The sequence below is a fragment of the Hemitrygon akajei genome, chromosome 5 (assembly GCF_048418815.1).
Source record: "Hemitrygon akajei chromosome 5, sHemAka1.3, whole genome shotgun sequence".
Classification (NCBI taxonomy): domain Eukaryota; kingdom Metazoa; phylum Chordata; class Chondrichthyes; order Myliobatiformes; family Dasyatidae; genus Hemitrygon; species Hemitrygon akajei.
Window position 1 is genome coordinate 151024731 of NC_133128.1, and position 8298 is coordinate 151033028.

An 8298-nucleotide genomic window follows, 5' to 3' on the forward strand; every position below is an offset into this window, starting at 1 on the left:
CCTTGTATCAACACTACATCTAAATCCTGTTCAAGATGTTTTAAAGGATGATTAAATAACAGCCATTCATTTGTATATCACATGCACCAAAAAGTCCATTGAGGCAATTCACCTAGATCAATATCAAAGGAAAAAAGACTATCCCCAACCTTGGAGGAGATGACCAAAATCTTGGTCAAAGTTGGGCTTTAAACATTAAGTGGAAAAGGAAATCAGAGGTAAAGGGAAGGAACACCAGTGTTTAGTGTTTTGTTAGTTGAAGCACAACTGTCAATGCTGCAATAATGAAGTTTGGCAATGTTCGATTTAGCTAGAATTAGGGCACTGCAGATGGTTGAAGGGTGAGGAATTCGAAAACATAGGATTTGGCTAATTCTACCCATTTATCATTTTTTTTTGTCTAGTTTACAAAAATTGTCAGATGCTTTTTGGATATTAAAAGTTAAGAGACTGTATACAGCACTTGTGTTATCATTCTAATAAAGGAAAAATTTACATTTTTTTCCTTGGGCAATGTTTTTAATCATTGGAGTAGATATGAGGTGGATCTGAATGAACAGTTCTGTCCAGAGGACAGGATAGAATGGAATGTAGTCATTGCCAGAATCTGGGTAGCTGGGGATTGTAGTTGACATTTTAGTGTGATATATCCATTATTGGTCCACTTGAAGATCATTGTGGTCATCTATCCGTGGAGCCGAAAGAGATGGGAGAGATTGTAAATGGATTTGTATCTACTCGTGAGACAGACACAGGCAAAACAGTGATTATAGGCTGTATTGATAAACGGAGGTGCTTGCTGTGTTGAAGCAAATTAGGGTGTATAAGATCCCAGTGCCTTCACACCTTGTAGGAGGATAACTAATGTTCCATTGTTTCAATAAAGACTTTTAAGGATAAACTGAGAAATTATAGGCTGGTGTCAGCAGTTATTGGAAGGTACCCTGTGGGACAGGATATGAGTATTTGGATAGACAAGGCCTGATTAGGGATGGTCAACATGACTGTGTGCATGGTAAGTCATGTTGAACTAATCTTGGGAGTTTTTTGAGGAGGTTATCAAGAAGATTGATGAATGAAAAACAGTGGACCTTGTTAATATGGGCTTCAGCAAGGCCTTTGACAAGGTCCTGCATGGAAGTTTGGTCCGGGAGATTCAGTCTCTTGGTATTCAGCATGAAGTGCTAAATTGTATTCAACATTGGCTTAGCAGAAGAAGCCAGAGAGTGGTAATAAATAGTTGCCTCTCTCACTGGAGGCCTGTGACTAGTGTTGGGTCTGTTGTGGTTTGTCATCTATATTATTGATTTGGATGATGTGTAAACTGGAAATTTTCAGATGACACTAAGTTAGGGGGCAAAGTGAACAGTAGAAAGACTATCAAAGTTTGCAGCAGGGATCTGGATGAGCTGGAAAAATAGGCTGAAAAATGGCAAATTGAATTTAATGCTGACAAGTGTGAGGCGTTGCACTTTGGGAGGAAAAACCAGGGTAGGATTTGCAGTCAACAGCAGGACACGGGAGTGCAGTAGAACAAAGGGATCTGGGAATACAGATCATTCATCCTTCAAAGTGATGTCACGGGTAGATTGGGTTGTAAAGAGAGGTTTTGGGGTGTATTGAGTCCAGGAATTGGAATATTTAAGATGTTAGTGAGACCAAATTTGGAGTAGTGTGCAGTTCTGGTCACCCATCTACAGAAAAGGTATCAATAAGATTGAAGGTACAGACAAAATGTACAAGGATGTTATTGGGACTTAGTGACCTGAGCTAAAGAAAAGGGTTGAATATGTCAGGACTTTAGATATAAACTGAGTGGTATAGGTAGGGTAAATGCACGATACTTTTTCCATGGGTGAGACTAGAACTAGAAGTCATAGGTCAAGGGTGAAAGGTGAAATATTTGAAGGAAACTGAGGGGGGAACTTTACTGGAATTAGCTACCAGCAGAAGTGGGGATGTGGGATAAGTTGCAACATTTAAGAGAAATTTGGATAAATTGGAAGGAGTAGGGATAGCTATGGTGCAGGAGGGGTGGGCGTGGGGTCATTAGGAATAGGCAGAATAACAGTTTAGCCTGTTTTGTACTGTAGCACTCTAACTATATCCCGTGAGATGAAGACATGCATGAGGGGAAGAACTGGACATGGATGACGAGAACATAAGAGCAGATTGGAAATGTACAGCAAAAGTACTAATATTTTTTAATTTCTGAGTGCAGGCACTAGCAGTCATAAATATGCTGGGGAAAAAGTTGAGGGAGAGGCCATAAATAGGACTGAAACAATATTGCTGCACATGTTCCATGAAGTGATGTGTCACAATATATGGGGTACTTCCAAGACTGCTTTTCTCTCTCTCCCCCCCCCCCCCCCCCCCCGATACTCTGACTGCTTATCTATTATGCTAATTTCTGCATAAAGACCACTGATTAAACTAGTTCAAGGGGAGAAAAAGACCTGGCCAGAAGGTGAAACCTCAGTATTACAGGACTGGATATGTTCAGGGAGGTGGTTGGCTACCCACAACAATCATATTAACATAGATGAATATGAGGGATCTTTGGCTATATAGAGAAGTGTATTGAGGACAGTTATTAAGCACATCACTGTGCAGGCAAATCAGAAGCCATAGTTGACAGCGGAGGTCCGGCCACTGGTGTGAGATCGGGATGGTGCCTTCAGATCAGGGAATAAGGAGTCAGCAAGAGCTGCACTTTCCAGTGCCATAAGGAAACCAAAAACAGAGCTATTCACAAGGAATATATAACTATTTCTGTGACACCAGGGACATGAGGTGCACGTGGCAGGACATCCAGATGATAAAAGACTACATGTCCATCCTACTCATCAGCGACAGTGGTGTCCCTCTTTCTGATAGTTTGAATGTCTTACGCACAGTTTGATGCATGGAATAATGAGCCAGTGAAGGAGGCCTCCCCTCCCTCATCCCCGAGGAGCAGGCACTCTGTCTGGTCGCAGCTGGTGTGAGGAAGACCCTAGCTAGGGTCAATCCATGTGAAGCTGTGGGGTCTGCTAACATACCTGGTCAGGTGCTGAGAAACTGTGCAGCCCAATTAACAGGTTCTGACTGACATCAACATCGCTCTGGAACAGTCTACTGTCCCTGCAGGTTTCAAGTCAACAAACATCATCCAGTGTCCAAGTGGATGACAGTAACCTGCCTTAACAATTACCGTAGAGTGGCATTGACCTCAACGATAATGAAGTGCTTGAGCAGCTGGATGTGGAGCGCATTAAATTTCTGCTACATTGCACCCTTTTGCTGGTTCACTGATGATGCCACAGTCTGTGCCCTCCACTCTATCCTGTCCCACCCAGAAAATGGTACCTCAAACACCAGGATGCTGTTTGTTAATGTCGGCTTGGCACTTAATACAATCGTCCCTCAGAAGCTGCTGGATAAACTGTCTTTGTTGGGTTTCTTGACAGAAAGACCACAGTCTGTGTTGGCTGCAACATCTCTAGCTCCATCATGTTGAGCAACAGTCCCAGCTACACCTGCCTTTCTGTTGGCTATGGAATAGTCTATGTTCCAAGCCTACACTGGCGTCACTCCCTAACTTTTCCTACGCTACTTTGATGACTGCATTGGTGCTGCTTCCTGTGCCTCTGCAGAGCTCGTCCAATTCATCAACTTTGTTTCCAACTTCTATCCTCCCCTCAAATTTACAAGGTCCATTTCCAACACCTCCCTTCCCTTTCCTGATCTCTTTGTATCCATCTCTGGAGACAGCTTATCCACTGATGTCTTTTATAAATCCATTGACTCTCACAGCTACCTAGACTATACCCCACCCTCCCACTTGCAAAAACACTATTCCCTTCTCTCAGTTCCTCCATCTCCGCCACATCTGCTCTCACGATGAGGCTTTTCATTCCAGAACTAAGAAGATGTCCTTCTTCAAAGGAGGGGGCTTCCCTTACTCCACCATTAGTGCTGCTCTCATCGGCATCTCTACCATTTCCCATATGCCTGCCCTCGCCCTGTCCTGCCATCCCTCCAGGGATATGGTTCCTTTTGTCCTCACCAGCCTCCGCGTCCAGCACATAATTCTCTGTAACTTACAGGATCCCACCACCAAGCTCATCTTTCCCTTTCCTCACCCCCCCCCCACCCCACTTTCCACAGGGGTCACTCCCTATGTTGACTCCCTTGTCCATTCATCCCTCCCCACTGATCTCCCTCCTCACAGAACGAGTGCTACAACTGCCTCCACACCTCCTCCCTCACTACCATTCAGGGCCCCAAACAGTCCTTACAGGTGAGGTAACACTTCACTTCTGAGTCTGTTGGGGTCATCTGCTGTATCTGGTGCTCCTGGTGTGGCCTCCTGTATATTGGTGAGAACAGAAGTAGATTGGGAGTCTGCTTCGCTGAGCACCTATGCTCCATTTGCCAGAAAAAGTGGGATCTCCCAGTGGCCACCCATTTTAATTCCACCTTTCATTCTGAAATGTCAGTCCATGGGCTTCTCTGCTGCCGCGACGAGGCCACATTCAGGCTGAAGGTGCAACACCCTTTACTATGTCTGAGTAGCCTCCAACCTGATGGCGCAAACATCGACTTCTCAAACTTCAGGTAATGGCCCTCCCCTTTCACCATTCCCTATTCCCATTTCCCTCTCCCCTTATCTCCTTACCTTTCCATCTCCTCCCATTCTGTTTCTTCTGTGGCCTTCTGTCCTCTCCTATCAGAGATGCCCCTTTCTCCAGTCCTTTACCTTTTTCAACAATCGACTTCCCAGATCTTTACTTCACCCCTCCCCCTCCCGGTTTCACCTATCACTTTGTATTTCTTCCTCTCCTCCCCAACCTTCTTACTCTGACTTCTTCAGTCCTGATGAAGGGTCTCGGCCCGAAACGTCGACTGTTTACTCTTTTTCACAGATGCTGTCTGGCTTCAGAATTTTGTGTGCGTTGCTTGGATATCCAGCATCTGTGGATTTTCCCTTGTTTGTGAAAGAATTACAGGGACTGCTGAGGATCAGAGTTTCTCTTCCAACCATCCAGGATGGACTGTATCTCAGGAGCTTTGTGTATGCAGGACTCTTAACATTGTCAAAAATCCCTCCCATCCATCCCACAATCTCTTTTACTCCCTACCATAAGGCAAGAAATACTGTAGCATTAGAATGAGGACTGTTGGAATGGGAAACAGCTTCTTCTCCCAGGCTGCAAGTCTGCTGAAGTCCCTGCCATGACCCAGGTCTCATCACTTATGAAGCGCCAGTAGCGTTATACTGTTTACTTTTTAACGTGTTGTAGACAATAGACAGTAGGTGCAGGAGTAGGCCATTTGGCCCTTCTGGCCAGTACCGCCATTCACTGTGATCATGGCTGATCATACACAATCAGTACCCCGTTCCTGCCCTCTCCCCATATCCCTTGACCCCACTATCTATAAGAGCTCTATCTAACTCTCTCTTGAATGCATCCAGAGACTTGGCCTCCACTGCCTTCTGGGGCAGAGCATTCCACATATCCACCACTCTCTGGGTGAAAAGGTTTTTCCGCATCTCTGTTCTAAATGGCCTACCCCTTATTCTTAAACTGTGGCCTCTAGTTCTGGACTCACCCATCAGCGGGAACATGCTTCCTGCCTCCAGTGTGTCCAATCCCTTAATAATCTTATATGTTTCAATCAGATCCCCTCTCATCCTTCTAAATTCCAGTGTATACAAGCCCAGTCGCTCCAATCTTTCAACATATGACAGTCCTGCCATTCCGGGAATTAACCTTGTGAACCTATGCTGCACTCCCTCAATAGCAAGAATGTCCTTCCTCAAATTTGGAGACCAAAACTGCACACAATACTCCAGGTGGGGTCTCACCAGGGCCCTGTACAGCTGCAGAAGGACCTCTTTACTCCTATACTCAATTCCTCTTGTTATAAAGGCCAGCATGCCATTAGCTTTCTTCACTGCCTGCTGTACCTGCATGCTTGCTTTCATTGACTGATGTATAAGAACACCTAGATCTCGTTGTACTTCCCCTTTTCCTAACTTGACTCCATTTAGATAGTAATCTGCCTTCCTGTTCTTGCCACCAAAGTGGATAACCTCACATTTATTCACATTAAACTGCATCTGCCATACATTTGCCCACTCACCCAACCTGTCCAAGTCACCCTGCATTCTCATAACATCCTCCTGTTATTTCACACTGCCACCCAGCTTTGTGTCATCGGCAAATTTGCTAATGTTACTTTTAATCCCTTCATCTAAATCATTAATGTATATTGTAAACAGCTGTGGTCCCAGCACCGAACCTTGTGGTACCCCACTGGTCACAGCCTGCCATTCCGAATTCACATACCTAAAGAAGCTTTTACTATCCTCCTTTATATTCTTGGCTAGTTTACCTTCGTACCTCATTTTTTCTTGGCGTATTGCCTTTTTTGTTATCTTCTGTTGCTCTTTAAAAGCTTCCCAGTCCTCCGGTTTGCCGCTCATCTTTGCTATGTTATGCTTCTCTTTTATTTTTATACTGCCCTTTACTTCCCTCGTCAACCACGGCTGCCCCTTACTCCCCTTAGTATCTTTCTTCCTCTTTGGAATGAACCGATCCTGCAACTTCTGCATTATTCCCAGAAATACCTGCCATTGTTGTTCCACTGTCTTCCCTGCTAGGGTATTGTCCATTGAACTTTGGCCAGCTCCTCCCTCGTAGCTCCATAGTTCCCTTTGTTCAACTGTAATACTGACACATCTGATTTTCCCTTCTCCTTCTCAAATTGTAGGTTAAAACATATCATATTATGGTCACTACCTCCTAATGGTTCCTTTACCTCGAAGTCCCTGATCAAATCCGGTTCATTGCACAACACTAAATCTAGAATTGCCTTCTCCCTGGTAGGCTCCAGTATAAGCTGTTCTAAGAATCCATCTCGGAGGCACTCCACAAACTCCCTTTCTTGGGGTCCAGTACCATTCTGATTCTCCCAGTCTACCTGCATGTTGAAATCCCCCATGACAACTGTATCATTACCTTTGCAACATACCAATTTTAACTCTTCATTCAATTTACACCCTACATCCAGACTGCTGTTTGGGGGCCTGTAGATAACTCCCATTAGGGTCTTTCTACCCTTAGAATTTCTCAGTTCTATCCATACTGACTCTACATCACCTGTTTCTATGTCCCCCCTCGCAAGGGACTGAATATCATTCCTCACCAACAGAGCCACCCCACCCCCTCTGCCAGTCAGTCTGTCCTTTCGATAAGATGTATATCCTTGAATATTCATTTCCCAGGCCCTGTCCACTTGAAGCCATGTCTCTGTTATTCCCACAACATTGTACTTGCCAATTTCCAACTGAGCCTCAAGCTCATCTACTTTATTCCTTATACTTCGTGCACTCATATATAATACTATTAATTTGTTACTCCCCTCTCCTTTCATATCAATTCCTATTTCACTTGGCCATACTGTATGATCTCTTCTTGAGCTTTCTACTCCATTGATTCTATTGTCCTTTTAAACTTTTTCTTATTTTCACTTTCCCTTCAACTCCATCCTTATATTTCCAGTTCATCCCCTCCCCCCCACTACTTAGTTTAAACACATCCGTGTTGCAGTGGCAAACCTGTCTGCCAGAATGCTGGTCCCCCACCTATTAAGGTGCAACCAGTCCCTTTTGTACAATTCATCCCTACCCCAAAACAGATGTAAATGTACTTTGTGCCTAATGTCAACAGATGTAAATACACTTTGTGCCTAATGTCAACATTTTGGAATATATCTTATAATTCATTCATTTATTTGTGGTAATATTACTTGGTGTGTGTGTTTTATGTACTATGATGTGCACCTTGGTCAGAAGGAACATTGTGGTTTGGTGGTTTACATACATACAGTTGAATAACAATAGACTTGAATATGAGCTTGGGTCCATATGTGTTCACATAACTGTGCTTTGAAGAGAATGAATGGAATTGGGAAAAGTTCAGTCTGAGAATGTATTTAGCCAAGTGGTGGGTTGGAATTGGTTGGGTCTGCATTGAAAGAAATGGACATCCCCCAGGCTTTTCTTGTGTGGAATGGAGATGTGTGGAAATTATACATCCATGGTAAAGATGAGCTGTTGAGCTCAGGGAAGCAGAAACTGTTGAAGTGATAAAGGGCAGCAGGAGTGTCTAGGATGTAAGTGGGAAGAGACTATATGGGGTGGGAGGTGGAGATGAAGCCAAGAATGAATGAGCTTAGTGAGGCAAGAGCAGACTGAAATAGTAGTTGTGGACAGTTCAGCTTGTGGATCTTTGGTAGAGCAGACTC